The sequence below is a fragment of the Petromyzon marinus genome, chromosome 40 (assembly GCF_048934315.1).
Source record: "Petromyzon marinus isolate PM22_M1 ecotype Great Lakes invasive population chromosome 40, UKy_Petmar_22M1.pri1.0, whole genome shotgun sequence".
NCBI classification, from domain to species: domain Eukaryota; kingdom Metazoa; phylum Chordata; class Hyperoartia; order Petromyzontiformes; family Petromyzontidae; genus Petromyzon; species Petromyzon marinus.
The window spans coordinates 2882945-2906251 of record NC_133706.1 but is presented as its reverse complement, the minus strand read 5'-3'; positions in this window follow the sequence as shown (position 1 = coordinate 2906251).

Here is a 23307-nt window from a genome sequence, read left to right as displayed (position 1 = left end):
CAACTCTCTAAAATACAACCCTCCAAAACACAGCCCTCCAAAAACACAGCCCTCCATAACACACCCCTCCAAAACACAACCCTCCAAAACACAACCCTCTAAAACACAACTCTCCAAAACACAACCCTCCAAAACACAACCCTCTAAAATACAACCCTCCAAAACACATCCCTCCATAACACACCCCTCCAAAACACAACTCGCCAAAACACACCCCTCTAAAATAAAACCCTCCAAAACACAGCCCTCCAAAAACACAGCCCTCCATAACACACTCCTCCAAAACACAACTCTCCAAAACACACCCCTCTAAAATACAACCCTCCAAAACACAGCCCTCCAAAAACACAGCCCTCCATAACACACTCCTCCAAAACACAACCCTCCAAAACATAACCCTCCAAAACACAACCCTCCAAAACACAACCCTCTAAAACACAACCCTCCAAAACACAGCCCTCTAAAACACAACCATTCAAAACACAACCCTCCAAAACACAACCCTACAAAACACAACTCTCCAAAACACAACCCTCCAAAACACAACGCTCCAAAACACAACCCTCCAAAGCACAACACTCCAAAAGACAAACCTTTAAACGCAACTCTCCAAACACAACCCTCCATAACACAACACTCCATAACACAACCCCACAAAACACAGCCCTCCAAAACACAACCCTCCATAACACAACCTTCCAAAACACAACCCTCTACAACACAACTCTCCAAACAACCCTCCATGACAAAAACCTCCAAAACACAACCCTCCAAAACACAACCCTCCAAAACACAACCCTCTAAAACAACCCTCCAAAACACAGCCCTCCAAAACACAACCCTCCAAAACACAACCCTTCAAAACACAACCCTCTAAACACAACCCTCCAAAACACAAACCTCCGAAGCACAGCCCTCCAAAACACAACCATCCAAAACGCAACCCTCCAAAACACAACCCTCCAAACACAACCCTCCAAAACACAGCCCTCCACAATACAAGCCTCTAAACACACAACCCTACAAAACACAAACCTCCAAAACACAGCCCTCCAAAACACAACCCTCCAAAACACAAACCTCCAAAACACAACCCTCCAAAACACAACACTCCAAAACACAAACCTTCAAACGCAACTCTCCAAACGCAACCCTCCATAACACAACCCTCCATAACACAACCCCCCAAAACACAGCCCTCCAAAACACAACCCTCCATATCACAACCTTCCAAAACACAACCCTCTAAAACACAACTCTCCAAACAACCCTCCATAACACAAACCTCCAAAACACAACCCTCCAAAACACAACCCTCGAAAACACAACCATCCATAACACAACCCTCCAAAACACAACCCTCCAAAACACAGCCCTCCAAAACACAACCCTCCAAAACACAACCCTCCAAAACACAACCCCCCAAAACACAACCCTCCAAAACACAACCCTCCAAAACACAGCCGTCCAAAACACAACCCTCCATAACACAGCCCTCCAAAAATACAGCCCTCCTTAACACAACCCTCCAAAACACAACCCTCCAAAACACAACCCTCCAAAACACAACCCTCTAAAACACAACCCTCCAAAACAAAGCCCTCCAAACACACAACCCTCTAAAATACAACCCTCCAAAACACAGCCCACGAAAAACACAGCCCTCCATAACACACCCTTCCAAAACACAACCCTCCAAAAAACAACCCTCGAAAATACAACTCTCCAAAACAGAACCCTCCAAAACACAACCCTCTAAAATACAACCCTCCAAAACACAGCCCTCCAAAAACACAGCCCTCCATAACACACCCCTCCAAATCACAGCCCTCCAAAACACAACCCTCTAAAATACAACCCTCTAAAACACAGCCCTCCAAAAACACAGCCCTCCAAAACACAACCCTCCAAACAACCCTCCGTAACACAAACCTCCAAAACATAACCCTCCAAAACACAACCCCCAAAACACAGCCCTCCAAAACACAACCGTCGAAAACACAACCCTCCATAACACAACCCTCCAAAACACAACCCTCCAAAACACAGCCCTCCAAAACACAACCCTCCAAAACACAACCCTCCAAAACACAACCCCCCAAAACACAACCCTCTAAAACACAACCCTCCAAAACACAGCCGTCCAAAACACAACCATCCATAACACAGCCCTCCAAAAATACAGCACTCCTTAACACAACCCTCCAAAATACAACCCTCCAAAACACAACCCTCCAAAACACAACCCTCTAAAATACAGCCCTCCAAAACAAAAACCTCCAAAACACAGCCCTCCAAAACACACCTCTCCAAATCACAGCCCTCCAAAACACAACCCTCTAAAATACAACCCTCTAAAACACAGCCCTCCAAAAACACAGCCCTCCATAACACAACCTTCCAAACAACCCTCCATAACACAAACCTCCAAAACATATCCCTCCAAAACACAACCCTCCAAAACACAACCCTCTAAAACAACCCTGCAAAACACAGCCCTCCAAAACACAACCTTCCAAAGCACAGCCCTACAAAAGACAACCCTCCAAAACACAACCCCCCAAAACACAACCCTCCAAAACACAACCCTCCAAAACACAACCCTCTAAAACACAACCCTCCAAAACACAGCCCTCCAAAAACACAGCCCTCCATAACACACCTCTCCAAAACACAACCCTCCAAAACACAACCCTCTAAAACACAACTCTCCAAAACACAACCCTCCAAAACACAACCCTCTAAAATACAACCCTCCAAAACACTGCTCTCCAAAAACACAGCCCTCCATAACACACCCCTCCAAAACACAACTCTCCAAAACACACCCCTCTAAAATACAACCCTCCAAAACACAGCCCTCCAAAAACACAGCCCTCCATAACACACTCCTCCAAAACACAACCCTCCAAAACATAACCCTCCAAAACACAACCCTCCAAAACACAACCCTCTAAAACACAACCCTCCAAAACACAGCCCTCTAAAACACAACCATCCAAAACACAACCCTCCAAAACACAACCCTACAAAACACAACCCTCCAAAACACAACCCTACAAAACACAACCCTCCAAAACACAACCCTCCAAAACACAACGCTCCAAAACACAACCCTCCAAAGCACAACACTCCAAAAGACAAACCTTTAAACGCAACTCTCCAAACACAACCCTCCATAACACAACACTCCATAACACAACCCCACAAAACACAGCCCTCCAAAACACAACACTCCATAACACAACCTTCCAAAACACAACCCTCTACAACACAACTCTCCAAACAACCCTCCATAACACAAACCTCCAAAACACAACCCTCCAAAACACAACCCTCCAAAACACAACCCTCTAAAGCAACCCTCCAAAACACAGCCCTCCAAAACACAACCTTCCAAAGCACAGCCCTACAAAAGACAACCGTCCAAAACACAACCCCCCAAAACACAACCCTTCAAAACACAACCCTCGAAAACACAACCCTCCATAATACAACCCTCCAAAACACAACCCTCCAAAACACAGCCCTCCAAAACACAACCCTCCAAAACACAACCCTCCAAAACACAACCCTCCAAAACACAACCCTCTAAAACACAACCCTCCAAAACACAGCCGTCCAAAACACAACCCTCCATAACACAGCCCTCCAAAAATACAACCCTCCATAACACAACACTCCAAAACACAACCCTCCAAAACACAGCCCTCCAAAATACAATCCTCCAAAACACAACCCTCCAAAACACAACCCTCCAAAAAGCAACCCTCTAAACACAACCCTCCAAAACACAACCCTTCAAACACTACCCTCCAAAACACAACCCTCTAAAATACAACCCTCCAAACACAACACTCCAAAACACAGCCCTCCAAAACACAACCCTCCAAACACAAGCCTCCAAAACACAACCCCTTTAAACACAACTCTCCACAACACAACCCTCCAAAACACAACCCTCGAAAACACAACCCTCCATAATACAACCTTCCAAAACACAACCCTACAAAACACAGCCCTCCAAAACACAATCCTCCAAAACACAACCCTCCAAAACACAACCCTCCAAAAAGCAACCCTCTAAACACAACCCTCCAAAACACAACCCTTCAAACACTACCCTCCAAAACACAACCCTCTAAAATACAACCCTCCAAAAACAACCCTCCAAAACAAAGCCCTCCAAAACACAACCCTCTAAAACACAACTCTCCAAAACACAACCCTCTAAAATACAACCCTCTAAAACACAGCCCTCCAAAAACACAGCCCTCCATAACACAACCTTCCAAACAACCCTCCATAACACAAACCTCCAAAACATAACCCTCCAAAACACAACCCTCCAAAACACAACCCTCTAAAACAACCCTGCAAAACACAGCCCTCCAAAACACAACCTTCCAAAGCACAGCCCTACAAAAGACAACCCTCCAAAACACAACCCCCCAAAACACAACCCTCCAAAGCACAACCCTCCAAAACACAACCCTCTAAAACACAACCCTCCAAAACACAGCCCTCCAAAACACAACTCTCTAAAATACAACCCTCCAAAACACAGCCCTCCAAAAACACAGCCCTCCATAACACACCCCTCCAAAACACAACCCTCCAAAACACAACCCTCTAAAACACAACTCTCCAAAACACAACCCTCCAAAACACAACCCTCTAAAATACAACCCTCCAAAACACCACCCTCCAAAAACACAGCCCTCCATAACACACCCCTCCAAAACACAACTCTCCAAAACACACCCCTCTAAAATACAACCCTCCAAAACACAGCCCTCCAAAAACACAGCCCTCCATAACACACTCCTCCAAAACACAACCCTCCAAAACATAACCCTCCAAAACACAACCCTCCAAAACACAACCCTCTAAAACACAACCCTCCAAAACACAGCCCTCTAAAACACAACCATCCAAAACACAACCCTCCAAAACACAACCCTACAAAACACAACGCTCCAAAACACAACCCTCCAAAGCACAACACTCCAAAAGACAAACCCTTAAACGCAACTCTCCAAACACAACCCTCCATAACACAACACTCCATAACACAACCACACAAAACACAGCCCTCCAAAACACAACCCTCCATAACACAACCTTCCAAAACACAACCCTCTACAACACAACTCTCCAAACAACCCTCCATAACACAAACCTCCAAAACACAACCCTCCAAAACACAACCCTCCAAAACACAACCCTCTAAAACAACCCTCCAAAACACAGCCCTCCAAAACACAACCTTACAAAGCACAGCCCTACAAAAGACAACCGTCCAAAACACAACCCCCCAAAACACAACCCTCCAAAACACAAGCCTCCAAAACACAACCCTCCAAAACACAACCCTCGAAAACACAACCCTCCATAATACAACCCTCCAAAACACAACCCTCCAAAACACAGCCCTCCAAAACACAACCCTCCAAAACACAACCCTCCAAAACACAACCCTCCAAAACACAACCCTCCAAAACACAGCCGTCCAAAACACAACCCTCCATAACACAGCCCTCCAAAAACACAACCCTCCAAAACACAACCCTCCAAAACACAACCCTCCAAAAAGCAACCCTCTAACACAACCCTCCAAAACACAACCCTTCAAACACTACCCTCCAAAACACAACCCTCTAAAATACAACCCTCCAAACACAACCCTCCAAAACACAGCCCTCCAAAACACAACCCTCCAAACACAAGCCTCCAAAACACAACCCCTTTAAACACAACTCTCCAAAACAAAACCCTCCAAAACACAACCCTTTAAAACACAACCCTCTAAAACACAACCCTCCAAAACACAACCCTCCAAAACACAACCCTCCATAACACCACCTTCCAAAACACAACCTTCTACAAAACACAACTCTCCAAACAACCCTCCATAACACAAACCTCCAAAACACAACCCTCCAAAACACAACCCTCCAAAACACAACCCTCTAAAACAACCCTCCAAAACACAGCCCTCCAAAACACAACCTTCCAAAGCAAAGCCCTACAAAAGACAACCGTCCAAAACACAACCCCCAAAACACAACCCTCCAAAACACAAGCCTCCACAACACAACCCTCCAAAACACAACCCTCGAAAACACAACCCTCCATAATACAACCCTCCAAAACACAACCCTACAAAACACAGCCCTCCAAAACACAATCCTCCAAAACACAACCCTCCAAAACACAACCCTCCAAAAAGCAACCCTCTAAACACAACCCTCCAAAACACAACCCTTCAAACACTACCCTCCAAAACACAACGCTCTAAAATACAACCCTCCAAACACAACCCTCCAAAACAAAGCCCTCCAAAACACAACCCTCCAAGCACAAGCCTCCAAAACACAACCCTCTAAAACACAACTCTCCAAAACACAACCCTCCAAAACAGAACCCTTTAAAACACAACCCTCTAAAACACAACCCTCCAAAACACAACCCTCCAAAACACAACCCTCCAAAACACAACCCTCAAAAACACAACCCTTTAATACACAACCCTCTAAAACACATCCCTCAAAACACAACTCTCCAAACACAGCCCTCCAAACAACCCTCCATAACACAACCCTCCAAAACACAGCCCTCCAAAACACAACCCTCCAAACACAACTCTCCAAACACAGCCCTCCTAACAACCCTCCATAACAGAACCCTCCAAAACACAGCCCTCCAAAACACAACCCTCCAAACACTACTCTCCAAAAGACATCCCTCCAAAACACAGCCCTCCAAAACACAAACCTCCGAAGCACAGCCCTCCAAAACACAACCCTCCATAACACATACTCCATTACACAACCCTCCAAAACACAACCCTCCAAAACACAGCCCTCCAAAACACAACCCTCCAAACACTACTCTCCAAAAGACATCCCTCCAAAACACAACCCTCCAAAACACAAACCTCCGAAGCACAGCCCTCCAAAACACAACCCTCCAAAACACAACCCTCCATAACACAACCCTCCATAACACAATCCCCCAAAACACAGCCCTCCAAAACACAACCCTCCAAAACACAGCCGTCCAAAACACAACCCTCCATAACACAGCTCTCCAAAAATACAACCCTCCATAACACAACACTCCAAAACACAACCCTCCAAAACACAGCCCTCCAAAATACAATCCTCCAAAACACAACCCTCCAAAACACAACCCTCCAAAAAGCAACCCTCTAAACACAACCCTCCAAAACACAACCCTTCAAACACTATCCTCCAAAACACAACCCTCTAAAATACAACCCTCCAAACACAACACTCCAAAACACAGCCCTCCAAAACACAACCCTCCAAACACAAGCCTCCAAAACACAACCCCTTTAAACACAACTCTCCACAACACAACCCTCCAAAACACAACCCTCGAAAACACAACCCTCCATAATACAACCTTCCAAAACACAACCCTACAAAACACAGCCCTCCAAAACACAATCCTCCAAAACACAACCCTCCAAAACACAACCCTCCAAAAAGCAACCCTCTAAACACAACCCTCCAAAACACAACCCTTCAAACACTACCCTCCAAAACACAACCCTCTAAAATACAACCCTCCAAACACAACCCTCCAAAACAAAGCCCTCCAAAACACAACCCTCCAAACACAAGCCTCCAAAATACAACCCTCTAAAACACAACTCTCCAAAACACAACCCTCTAAAATACAACCCTCTAAAACACAGCCCTCCACAAACACAGCCCTCCATAACACAACCTTCCAAACAACCCTCCATAACACAAACCTCCAAAACATAACCCTCCAAAACACAACCCTCCAAAACACAACCCTCTAAAACAACCCTGCAAAACACAGCCCTCCAAAACACAACCTTCCAAAGCACAGCCCTACAAAAGACAACCCTCCAAAACACAACCCCCCAAAACACAACCCTCCAAAGCACAACCCTCCAAAACACAACCCTCTAAAACACAACCCTCCAAAACACAGCCCTCCAAAACACAACTCTCTAAAATACAACCCTCCAAAACACAGCCCTCCAAAAACACAGCCCTCCATAACACACCCCTCCAAAACACAACCCTCCAAAACACAACCCTCTAAAACACAACTCTCCAAAACACAACCCTCCAAAACACAACCCTCTAAAATACAACCCTCCAAAACACCACCCTCCAAAAACACAGCCCTCCATAACACACCCCTCCAAAACACAACTCTCCAAAACACACCCCTCTAAAATACAACCCTCCAAAACACAGCCCTCCAAAAACACAGCCCTCCATAACACACTCCTCCAAAACACAACCCTCCAAAACATAACCCTCCAAAACACAACCCTCCAAAACACAACCCTCTAAAACACAACCCTCCAAAACACAGCCCTCTAAAACACAACCATCCAAAACACAACCCTCCAAAACACAACCCTACAAAACACAACGCTCCAAAACACAACCCTCCAAAGCACAACACTCCAAAAGACAAACCCTTAAACGCAACTCTCCAAACACAACCCTCCATAACACAACACTCCATAACATAACCCCACAAAACACAGCCCTCCAAAACACAACCCTCCATAACACAACCTTCCAAAACACAACCCTCTACAACACAACTCTCCAAACAACCCTCCATAACACAAACCTCCAAAACACAACCCTCCAAAACACAACCCTCCAAAACACAACCCTCTAAAACAACCCTCCAAAACACAGCCCTCCAAAACACAACCTTACAAAGCACAGCCCTACAAAAGACAACCGTCCAAAACACAACCCCCCAAAACACAACCCTCCAAAACACAAGCCTCCAAAACACAACCCTCCAAAACACAACCCTCGAAAACACAACCCTCCATAATACAACCCTCCAAAACACAACCCTCCAAAACACAGCCCTCCAAAACACAACCCTCCAAAACACAACCCTCCAAAACACAACCCTCCAAAACACAACCCTCCAAAACACAACCCTCCAAAACACAACCCTCCAAAACACAACCCTCTAAAACACAACCCTGCAAAACACATCCGTCCAAAACACAACCCTCCATAACACAGCCCTCCAAAAATACCACCCTCCATAACACAACACTCCAAAACACAACCCTCCAAAACACAACCCTCCAAAACACAACCCTCCTAAAAGCAACCCTCTAACACAACCCTCCAAAACACAACCATTCAAACACTACCCTCCAAAACACAACCCTCTAAAATACAACCCTCCAAACACAACCCTCCAAAACACAGCCCTCCAAAACACAACCCTCCAAACACAAGCCTCCAAAACACAACCCCTTTAAACACAACTCTCCAAAACAAAACCCTCCAAAACACAACCCTTTAAAACACAACCCTCTAAAACACAACCCTCCAAAACACAACCCTCCAAAACACAACCCTCCATAACACCACCTTCCAAAACACAACCTTCTACAAAACACAACTCTCCAAACAACCCTCCATAACACAAACCTCCAAAACACAACCCTCCAAAACACAACCCTCCAAAACACAGCCCTCCAAAACACAACCTTCCAAAGCAAAGCCCTACAAAAGACAACCGTCCAAAACACAACCCCCCAAAACACAACCCTCCAAAACACAAGCCTCCACAACACAACCCTCCAAAACACAACCCTCGAAAACACAACCCTCCATAATACAACCCTCCAAAACACAACCCTACAAAACACAGCCCTCCAAAACACAATCCTCCAAAACACAACCCTCCAAAACACAACCCTCCAAAAAGCAACCCTCTAAACACAACCCTCCAAAACACAACCCTTCAAACACTACCCTCCAAAACACAACGCTCTAAAATACAACCCTCCAAACACAACCCTCCAAAACAAAGCCCTCCAAAACACAACCCTCCAAACACAAGCCTCCAAAACACAACCCTCTAAAACACAACTCTCCAAAACACAACCCTCCAAAACAGAACCCTTTAAAACACAACCCTCTAAAACACAACCCTCCAAAACACAACCCTCCAAAACACAACCCTCCAAAACACAACCCTCAAAAACACAACCCTTTAATACACAACCCTCTAAAACACATCCCTCAAAACACAACTCTCCAAACACAGCCCTCCAAACAACCCTCCATAACACAACCCTCCAAAACACAGCCCTCCAAAACACAACCCTCCAAACACAACTCTCCAAACACAGCCCTCCAAACAACCCTCCATAACAGAACCCTCCAAAACACAGCCCTCCAAAACACAACCCTCCAAACACTACTCTCCAAAAGACATCCCTCCAAAACACAGCCCTCCAAAACACAAACCTCCGAAGCACAGCCCTCCAAAACACAACCCTCCATAACACATACTCCATTACACAACCCTCCAAAACACAACCCTCCAAAACACAGCCCTCCAAAACACAACCCTCCAAACACTACTCTCCAAAAGACATCCCTCCAAAACACAACCCTCCAAAACACAAACCTCCGAAGCACAGCCCTCCAAAACACAACCCTCCAAAACACAACCCTCCATAACACAACCCTCCATAACACAGCCGTCCAAAACACAACCCTCCATAACACAGCTCTCCAAAAATACAACCCTCCATAACACAACACTCCAAAACACAACCCTCCAAAACACAGCCCTCCAAAATACAATCCTCCAAAACACAACCCTCCAAAACACAACCCTCCAAAAAGCAACCCTCTAAACACAACCCTCCAAAACACAACCCTTCAAACACTACCCTCCAAAACACAACCCTCTAAAATACAACCCTCCAAACACAACACTCCAAAACACAGCCCTCCAAAACACAACCCTCCAAACACAAGCCTCCAAAACACAACACCTTTAAACAAAACTCTCCACAACACAACCCTCCAAAACACAACCCTCGAAAACACAACCCTCCATAATACAACCTTCCAAAACACAACCCTACAAAACACAGCCCTCCAAAACACAATCCTCCAAAACACAACCCTCCAAAACACAACCCTCCAAAAAGCAACCCTCTAAACACAACCCTCCAAAACACAACCCTTCAAACACTACCCTCCAAAACACAACCCTCTAAAATACAACCCTCCAAACACAACCCTCCAAAACAAAGCCCTCCAAAACACAACCCTCCAAACACAAGCCTCCAAAACACAACCCTCTAAAACACAACTCTCCAAAACACAACCCTCTAAAATACAACCCTCTAAAACACAGCCCTCCAAAAACACAGCCCTCCATAACACAACCTTCCAAACAACCCTCCATAACACAAACCTCCAAAACATAACCCTCCAAAACACAACCCTCCAAAACACAACCCTCTAAAACAACCCTGCAAAACACAGCCCTCCAAAACACAACCTTCCAAAGCACAGCCCTACAAAAGACAACCCTCCAAAACACAACCCCCCAAAAAACAACCCTCCAAAGCACAACCCTCCAAAACACAACCCTCTAAAACCTAACCCTCCAAAACACAGCCCTCCAAAACACAACTCTCTAAAATACAACCCTCCAAAACACAGCCCTCCAAAAACACAGCCCTCCATAACACACCCCTCCAAAACACAACCCTCCAAAACACAACCCTCTAAAACACAACTCTCCAAAACACAACCCTCCAAAACACAACCCTCTAAAATACAACCCTCCAAAACACCACCCTCCAAAAACACAGCCCTCCATAACACACCCCTCCAAAACACAACTCTCCAAAACACACCCCTCTAAAATACAACCCTCCAAAACACAGCCCTCCAAAAACACAGCCCTCCATAACACACTCCTCCAAAACACAACCCTCCAAAACATAACCCTCCAAAACACAACCCTCCAAAACACAACCCTCTAAAACTCAACCCTCCAAAACACAGCCCTCTAAAACACAACCATCCAAAACACAACCCTCCAAAACACAACCCTACAAAACACAACGCTCCAAAACACAACCCTCCAAAGCACAACACTCCAAAAGACAAACCCTTAAACGCAACTCTCCAAACACAACCCTCCATAACACAACACTCCATAACACAACCCCACAAAACACAGCCCTCCAAAACACAACCCTCCATAACACAACCTTCCAAAACACAACCCTCTACAACACAACTCTCCAAACAACCCTCCATAACACAAACCTCCAAAACACAACCCTCCAAAACACAACCCTCCAAAACACAACCCTCTAAAACAACCCTCCAAAACACAGCCCTCCAAAACACAACCTTACAAAGCACAGCCCTACAAAAGACAACCGTCCAAAACACAACCCCCCAAAACACAACCCTCCAAAACACAAGCCTCCAAAACACAACCCTCCAAAACACAACCCTCGAAAACACAACCCTCCATAATACAACCCTCCAAAACACAACCCTCCAAAACACAACCCTCCAAAACACAACCCTCGAAAACACAACCCTCCATAATACAACCCTCCAAAACACAACCCTCCAAAACACAGCCCTTCAAAACACAACCCTCCAAAACACAACCCTCCAAAACACAACCCTCCAAAACACAACCCTCTAAAACACAACCCTCCAAAACACAGCCGTCCAAAACACAACCCTCCATAACACAGCCCTCCAAAAATACCACCCTCCATAACACAACACTCCAAAACACAACCCTCCAAAACACAACCCTCCAAAACACAACCCTCCTAAAAGCAACCCTCTAACACAACCCTCCAAAACACAACCCTTCAAACACTACCCTCCAAAACACAACCCTCTAAAATACAACCCTCCAAACACAACCCTCCAAAACACAGCCCTCCAAAACACAACCCTCCAAACACAAGCCTCCAAAACACAACCCCTTTAAACACAACTCTCCAAAACAAAACCCTCCAAAACACAACCCTTTAAAACACAACCCTCTAAAACACAACCCTCCAAAACACAACCCTCCAAAACACAACCCTCCATAACACCACCTTCCAAAACACAACCTTCTACAAAACACAACTCTCCAAACAACCCTCCATAACACAAACCTCCAAAACACAACCCTCCAAAACACAACCCTCCAAAACACAACCCTCTAAAACAACCCTCCAAAACACAGCCCTCCAAAACACAACCTTCCAAAGCAAAGCCCTACAAAAGACAACCGTCCAAAACACAACCCCCCAAAACACAACCCTCCAAAACACAAGCCTCCACAACACAACCCTCCAAAACACAACCCTCGAAAACACAACCCTCCATAATACAACCCTCCAAAACACAACCCTACAAAACACAGCCCTCCAAAACACAATCCTCCAAAACACAACCCTCCAAAACACAACCCTCCAAAAAGCAACCCTCTAAACACAACCCTCCAAAACACAACCCTTCAAACACTACCCTCCAAAACACAACCCTCTAAAATACAACACTCCATAACACAACCCCACAAAACACAGCCCTCCAAAACACAAACCTCCAAAACACAACCCTCCAAAACACAACCCTCCAAAATACAACCCTCTAAAACAACCCTCCAAAACACAGCCCTCCAAAACACAACCTTACAAAGCACAGCCCTACAAAAGACAACCGTCCAAAACACAACCCCCCAAAACACAAACCTCCAAAACACAAGCCTCCAAAACACAACCCTCCAAAACACAACCCTCGAAAACACAACCCTCCATAATACAACCCTCCAAAACACAACCCTCCAAAATACAACCCTCCAAAACACAACCCTCGAAAACACAACCCTCCATAATACAACCCTCCAAAACACAACCCTCCAAAACACAGCCCTCCAAAACACAACCCTCCAAAACACAACCCTCCAAAACACAACCCTCCAAAACACAACCCTCTAAAACACAACCCTCCAAAACACAGCCGTCCAAAACACAACCCTCCATAACACAGCCCTCCAAAAATACCACCCTCCATAACACAACACTCCAAAACACAACCCTCCAAAACACAACCCTCCAAAACACAACCCTCCTAAAAGCAACCCTCTAACACAACCCTCCAAAACACAACCCTTCAAACACTACCCTCCAAAACACAACCCTCTAAAATACAACCCTCCAAACACAACCCTCCAAAACACAGCCCTCCAAAACACAACCCTCCAAACACAAGCCTCCAAAACACAACCCCTTTAAACACAACTCTCCAAAACAAAACCCTCCAAAACACAACCCTTTAAAACACAACCCTCTAAAACACAACCCTCCAAAACACAACCCTCCAAAACACAACCCTCCATAACACAGCCCTCCAAAAATACCACCCTCCATAACACAACACTCCAAAACACAACCCTCCAAAACACAACCCTCCAAAACACAACCCTCCTAAAAGCAACCCTCTAACACAACCCTCCAAAACACAACCCTTCAAACACTACCCTCCAAAACACAACCCTCTAAAATACAACCCTCCAAACACAACCCTCCAAAACACAGCCCTCCAAAACACAACCCTCCAAACACAAGCCTCCAAAACACAACCCCTTTAAACACAACTCTCCTAAACAAAACCCTCCAAAACACAACCCTTTAAAACACAACCCTCTAAAACACAACCCTCCAAAACACAACCCTCCAAAACACAACCCTCCATAACACCACCTTCCAAAACACAACCTTCTACAAAACACAACTCTCCAAACAACCCTCCATAACACAAACCTCCAAAACACAACCCTCCAAAACACAACCCTCCAAAACACAACCCTCTAAAACAACCCTCCAAAACACAGCCCTCCAAAACACAACCTTCCAAAGCAAAGCCCTACAAAAGACAACCGTCCAAAACACAACCCCCCAAAACACAACCCTCCAAAACACAAGCCTCCACAACACAACCCTCCAAAACACAACCCTCGAAAACACAACCCTCCATAATACAACCCTCCAAAACACAACCCTACAAAACACAGCCCTCCAAAACACAATCCTCCAAAACACAACCCTCCAAAACACAACCCTCCAAAAAGCAACCCTCTAAACACAACCCCCCAAAACACAACCCTTCAAACACTACCCTCCAAAACACAACCCTCTAAAATACAACCCTCCAAACACAACCCTCCAAAACAAAGCCCTCCAAAACACAACCCTCCAAACACAAGCCTCCAAAACACAACCCTCTAAAACACAACTCTCCAAAACACAACCCTCCAAAACAGAACCCTTTAAAACACAACCCTCTAAAACACAACCCTCCAAAACACAACCCTCCAAAACACAACCCTCCAAAACACAACCCTCAAAAACACAACCCTTTAATACACAACCCTCTAAAACACATCCCTCAAAACACAACTCTCCAAACACAGCCCTCCAAACAACCCTCCATAACACAACCATCCAAAACACAACCCTCCAAAACACAACCCTACAAAACACAACGCTCCAAAACACAACCCTCCAAAGCACAACACTCCAAAAGACAAACCCTTAAACGCAACTCTCCAAACACAACCCTCCATAACACAACACTCCATAACACAACCCCACAAAACACAGCCCTCCAAAACACAACCCTCCATAACACAACCTTCCAAAACACAACCCTCTACAACACAACTCTCCAAACAACCCTCCATAACACAAACCTCCAAAACACAACCCTCCAAAACACAACCCTCCAAAACACAACCCTCTAAAACAACCCTCCAAAACACAGCCCTCCAAAACACAACCTTACAAAGCACAGCCCTACAAAAGACAACCGTCCAAAACACAACCCCCCAAAACACAACCCTCCAAAACACAAGCCTCCAAAACACAACCCTCCAAAACACAACCCTCGAAAACACAACCCTCCATAATACAACCCTCCAAAACACAACCCTCCAAAACACAGCCCTCCAAAACACAACCCTCCAAAACACAACCCTCCAAAACACAACCCTCCAAAACACAACCCTCCAAAACACAGCCGTCCAAAACACAACCCTCCATAACACAGCCCTCCAAAAACACAACCCTCCAAAACACAACCCTCCAAAACACAACCCTCCAAAAAGCAACCCTCTAACACAACCCTCCAAAACACAACCCTTCAAACACTACCCTCCAAAACACAACCCTCTAAAATACAACCCTCCAAACACAACCCTCCAAAACACAGCCCTCCAAAACACAACCCTCCAAACACAAGCCTCCAAAACACAACCCCTTTAAACACAACTCTCCAAAACAAAACCCTCCAAAACACAACCCTTTAAAACACAACCCTCTAAAACACAACCCTCCAAAACACAACCCTCCAAAACACAACCCTCCATAACACCACCTTCCAAAACACAACCTTCTACAAAACACAACTCTCCAAACAACCCTCCATAACACAAACCTCCAAAACACAACCCTCCAAAACACAACCCTCCAAAACACAACCCTCTAAAACAACCCTCCAAAACACAGCCCTCCAAAAACACAACCTTCCAAAGCAAAGCCCTACAAAAGACAACCGTCCAAAACACAACCCCCCAAAACACAACCCTCCAAAACACAAGCCTCCACAACACAACCCTCCAAAACACAACCCTCGAAAACACAACCCTCCATAATACAACCCTCCAAAACACAACCCTACAAAACACAGCCCTCCAAAACACAATTCTCCAAAACACAACCCTCCAAAACACAACCCTCCAAAAAGCAACCCTCTAAACACAACCCTCCAAAACACAACCCTTCAAACACTACCCTCCAAAACACAACGCTCTAAAATACAACCCTCCAAACACAACCCTCCAAAACAAAGCCCTCCAAAACACAACCCTCCAAGCACAAGCCTCCAAAACACAACCCTCTAAAACACAACTCTCCAAAACACAACCCTCCAAAACAGAACCCTTTAAAACACAACCCTCTAAAACACAACCCTCCAAAACACAACCCTCCAAAACACAACCCTCCAAAACACAACCCTCAAAAACACAACCCTTTAATACACAACCCTCTAAAACACATCCCTCAAAACACAACTCTCCAAACACAGCCCTCCAAACAACCCTCCATAACACAACCCTCCAAAACACAGCCCTCCAAAACACAACCCTCCAAACACAACTCTCCAAACACAGCCCTCCTAACAACCCTCCATAACAGAACCCTCCAAAACACAGCCCTCCAAAACACAACCCTCCAAACACTACTCTCCAAAAGACATCCCTCCAAAACACAGCCCTCCAAAACACAAACCTCCGAAGCACAGCCCTCCAAAACACAACCCTCCATAACACATACTCCATTACACAACCCTCCAAAACACAACCCTCCAAAACACAGCCCTCCAAAACACAACCCTCCAAACACTACTCTCCAAAAGACATCCCTCCAAAACACAACCCTCCAAAACACAAACCTCCGAAGCACAGCCCTCCAAAACACAACCCTCCAAAACACAACCCTCCATAACACAACCCTCCATAACACAATCCCCCAAAACACAGCCCTCCAAAACACAACCCTCCAAAACACAGCCGTCCAAAACACAACCCTCCATAACACAGCTCTCCAAAAATACAACCCTCCATAACACAACACTCCAAAACACAACCCTCCAAAACACAGCCCTCCAAAATACAATCCTCCAAAACACAACCCTCCAAAACACAACCCTCCAAAAAGCAACCCTCTAAACACAACCCTCCAAAACACAACCCTTCAAACACTATCCTCCAAAACACAACCCTCTAAAATACAACCCTCCAAACACAACACTCCAAAACACAGCCCTCCAAAACACAACCCTCCAAACACAAGCCTCCAAAACACAACCCCTTTAAACACAACTCTCCACAACACAACCCTCCAAAACACAACCCTCGAAAACACAACCCTCCATAATACAACCTTCCAAAACACAACCCTACAAAACACAGCCCTCCAAAACACAATCCTCCAAAACACAACCCTCCAAAACACAACCCTCCAAAAAGCAACCCTCTAAACACAACCCTCCAAAACACAACCCTTCAAACACTACCCTCCAAAACACAACCCTCTAAAATACAACCCTCCAAACACAACCCTCCAAAACAAAGCCCTCCAAAACACAACCCTCCAAACACAAGCCTCCAAAACACAACCCTCTAAAACACAACTCTCCAAAACACAACCCTCTAAAATACAACCCTCTAAAACACAGCCCTCCAAAAACACAGCCCTCCATAACACAACCTTCCAAACAACCCTCCATAACACAAACCTCCAAAACATAACCCTCCAAAACACAACCCTCCAAAACACAACCCTCTAAAACAACCCTGCAAAACACAGCCCTCCAAAACACAACCTTCCAAAGCACAGCCCTACAAAAGACAACCCTCCAAAACACAACCCCCCAAAACACAACCCTCCAAAGCACAACCCTCCAAAACACAACCCTCTAAAACACAACCCTCCAAAACACAGCCCTCCAAAACACAACTCTCTAAAATACAACCCTCCAAAACACAGCCCTCCAAAAACACAGCCCTCCATAACACACCCCTCCAAAACACAACCCTCCAAAACACAACCCTCTAAAACACAACTCTCCAAAACACAACCCTCCAAAACACAACCCTCTAAAATACAACCCTCCAAAACACCACCCTCCAAAAACACAGCCCTCCATAACACACCCCTCCAAAACACAACTCTCCAAAACACACCCCTCTAAAATACAACCCTCCAAAACACAGCCCTCCAAAAACACAGCCCTCCATAACACACTCCTCCAAAACACAACCCTCCAAAACATAACCCTCCAAAACACAACCCTCCAAAACACAACCCTCTAAAACACAACCCTCCAAAACACAGCCCTCTAAAACACAACCATCCAAAACACAACCCTCCAAAACACAACCCTACAAAACACAACGCTCCAAAACACAACCCTCCAAAGCACAACACTCCAAAAGACAAACCCTTAAACGCAACTCTCCAAACACAACCCTCCATAACACAACACTCCATAACATAACCCCACAAAACACAGCCCTCCAAAACACAACCCTCCATAACACAACCTTCCAAAACACAACCCTCTACAACACAACTCTCCAAACAACCCTCCATAACACAAACCTCCAAAACACAACCCTCCAAAACACAACCCTCCAAAACACAACCCTCTAAAACAACCCTCCAAAACACAGCCCTCCAAAACACAACCTTACAAAGCACAGCCCTACAAAAGACAACCGTCCAAAACACAACCCCCCAAAACACAACCCTCCAAAACACAAGCCTCCAAAACACAACCCTCCAAAACACAACCCTCGAAAACACAACCCTCCATAATACAACCCTCCAAAACACAACCCTCCAAAACACAGCCCTCCAAAACACAACCCTCCATAACACAACCCTCCAAAACACAACCCTCCAAAACACAACCCTCCAAAACACAACCCTCCAAAACACAACCCTCCAAAACACAACCCTCTAAAACACAACCCTCCAAAACACAGCCGTCCAAAACACAACCCTCCATAACACAGCCCTCCAAAAATACCACCCTCCATAACACAACACTCCAAAACACAACCCTCCAAAACACAACCCTCCAAAACACAACCCTCCTAAAAGCAACCCTCTAACACAACCCTCCAAAACACAACCATTCAAACACTACCCTCCAAAACACAACCCTCTAAAATACAACCCTCCAAACACAACCCTCCAAAACACAGCCCTCCAAAACACAACCCTCCAAACACAAGCGTCCAAAACACAACCCCTTTAAACACAACTCTCCAAAACAAAACCCTCCAAAACACAACCCTTTAAAACACAACCCTCTAAAACACAACCCTCCAAAACACAACCCTCCAAAACACAACCCTCCATAACACCACCTTCCAAAACACAACCTTCTACAAAACACAACTCTCCAAACAACCCTCCATAACACAAACCTCCAAAACACAACCCTCCAAAACACAACCCTCCAAAACACAGCCCTCCAAAACACAACCTTCCAAAGCAAAGCCCTACAAAAGACAACCGTCCAAAACACAACCCCCCAAAACACAACCCTCCAAAACACAAGCCTCCACAACACAACCCTCCAAAACACAACCCTCGAAAACACAACCCTCCATAATACAACCCTCCAAAACACAACCCTACAAAACACAGCCCTCCAAAACACAATCCTCCAAAACACAACCCTCCAAAACACAACCCTCCAAAAAGCAACCCTCTAAACACAACCCTCCAAAACACAACCCTTCAAACACTACCCTCCAAAACACAACGCTCTAAAATACAACCCTCCAAACACAACCCTCCAAAACAAAGCCCTCCAAAACACAACCCTCCAAACACAAGCCTCCAAAACACAACCCTCTAAAACACAACTCTCCAAAACACAACCCTCCAAAACAGAACCCTTTAAAACACAACCCTCTAAAACACAACCCTCCAAAACACAACCCTCCAAAACACAACCCTCCAAAACACAACCCTCAAAAACACAACCCTTTAATACACAACCCTCTAAAACACATCCCTCAAAACACAACTCTCCAAACACAGCCCTCCAAACAACCCTCCATAACACAACCCTCCAAAACACAGCCCTCCAAAACACAACCCTCCAAACACAACTCTCCAAACACAGCCCTCCAAACAACCCTCCATAACAGAACCCTCCAAAACACAGCCCTCCAAAACACAACCCTCCAAACACTACTCTCCAAAAGACATCCCTCCAAAACACAGCCCTCCAAAACACAAACCTCCAAAGCACAGCCCTCCAAAACACAACCCTCCATAACACATACTCCATTACACAACCCTCCAAAACACAACCCTCCAAAACACAGCCCTCCAAAACACAACCCTCCAAACACTACTCTCCAAAAGACATCCCTCCAAAACACAACCCTCCAAAACACAAACCTCCGAAGCACAGCCCTCCAAAACACAACCCTCCAAAACACAACCCTCCATAACACAACCCTCCATAACACAGCCGTCCAAAACACAACCCTCCATAACACAGCTCTCCAAAAATACAACCCTCCATAACACAACACTCCAAAACACAACCCTCCAAAACACAGCCCTCCAAAATACAATCCTCCAAAACACAACCCTCCAAAACACAACCCTCCAAAAAGCAACCCTCTAAACACAACCCTCCAAAACACAACCCTTCAAACACTACCCTCCAAAACACAACCCTCTAAAATACAACCCTCCAAACACAACACTCCAAAACACAGCCCTCCAAAACACAACCCTCCAAACACAAGCCTCCAAAACACAACACCTTTAAACACAACTCTCCACAACACAACCCTCCAAAACACAACCCTCGAAAACACAACCCTCCATAATACAACCTTCCAAAACACAACCCTACAAAACACAGCCCTCCAAAACACAATCCTCCAAAACACAACCCTCCAAAACACAACCCTCCAAAAAGCAACCCTCTAAACACAACCCTCCAAAACACAACCCTTCAAACACTACCCTCCAAAACACAACCCTCTAAAATACAACCCTCCAAACACAACCCTCCAAAACAAAGCCCTCCAAAACACAACCCTCCAAACACAAGCCTCCAAAACACAACCCTCTAAAACACAACTCTCCAAAACACAACCCTCTAAAATACAACCCTCTAAAACACAGCCCTCCAAAAACACAGCCCTCCATAACACAACCTTCCAAACAACCCTCCATAACACAAACCTCCAAAACATAACCCTCCAAAACACAACCCTCCAAAACACAACCCTCTAAAACAACCCTGCAAAACACAGCCCTCCAAAACACAACCTTCCAAAGCACAGCCCTACAAAAGACAACCCTCCAAAACACAACCCCCCAAAACACAACCCTCCAAAGCACAACCCTCCAAAACACAACCCTCTAAAACACAACCCTCCAAAACACAGCCCTCCAAAACACAACTCTCTAAAATACAACCCTCCAAAACACAGCCCTCCAAAAACACAGCCCTCCATAACACACCCCTCCAAAACACAACCCTCCAAAACACAACCCTCTAAAACACAACTCTCCAAAACACAACCCTCCAAAACACAACCCTCTAAAATACAACCCTCCAAAACACCACCCTCCAAAAACACAGCCCTCCATAACACACCCCTCCAAAACACAACTCTCCAAAACACACCCCTCTAAAATACAACCCTCCAAAACACAGCCCTCCAAAAACACAGCCCTCCATAACACACTCCTCCAAAACACAACCCTCCAAAACATAACCCTCCAAAACACAACCCTCCAAAACACAACCCTCTAAAACTCAACCCTCCAAAACACAGCCCTCTAAAACACAACCATCCAAAACACAACCCTCCAAAACACAACCCTACAAAACACAACGCTCCAAAACACAACCCTCCAAAGCACAACACTCCAAAAGACAAACCCTTAAACGCAACTCTCCAAACACAACCCTCCATAACACAACACTCCATAACACAACCCCACAAAACACAGCCCTCCAAAACACAACCCTCCATAACACAACCTTCCAAAACACAACCCTCTACAACACAACTCTCCAAACAACCCTCCATAACACAAACCTCCAAAACACAACCCTCCAAAACACAACCCTCCAAAACACAACCCTCTAAAACAACCCTCCAAAACACAGCCCTCCAAAACACAACCTTACAAAGCACAGCCCTACAAAAGACAACCGTCCAAAACACAACCCCCCAAAACACAACCCTCCAAAACACAAGCCTCCAAAACACAACCCTCCAAAACACAACCCTCGAAAACACAACCCTCCATAATACAACCCTCCAAAACACAACCCTCCAAAACACAACCCTCCAAAACACAACCCTCGAAAACACAACCCTCCATAATACAACCCTCCAAAACACAACCCTCCAAAACACAGCCCTCCAAAACACAACCCTCCAAAACACAACCCTCCAAAACACAACCCTCCAAAACACAACCCTCTAAAACACAACCCTCCAAAACACAGCCGTCCAAAACACAACCCTCCATAACACAGCCCTCCAAAAATACCACCCTCCATAACACAACACTCCAAAACACAACCCTCCAAAACACAACCCTCCAAAACACAACCCTCCTAAAAGCAACCCTCTAACACAACCCTCCAAAACACAACCCTTCAAACACTACCCTCCAAAACACAACCCTCTAAAATACAACCCTCCAAACACAACCCTCCAAAACACAGCCCTCCAAAACACAACCCTCCAAACACAAGCCTCCAAAACACAACCCCTTTAAACACAACTCTCCAAAACAAAACCCTCCAAAACACAACCCTTTAAAACACAACCCTCTAAAACACAACCCTCCAA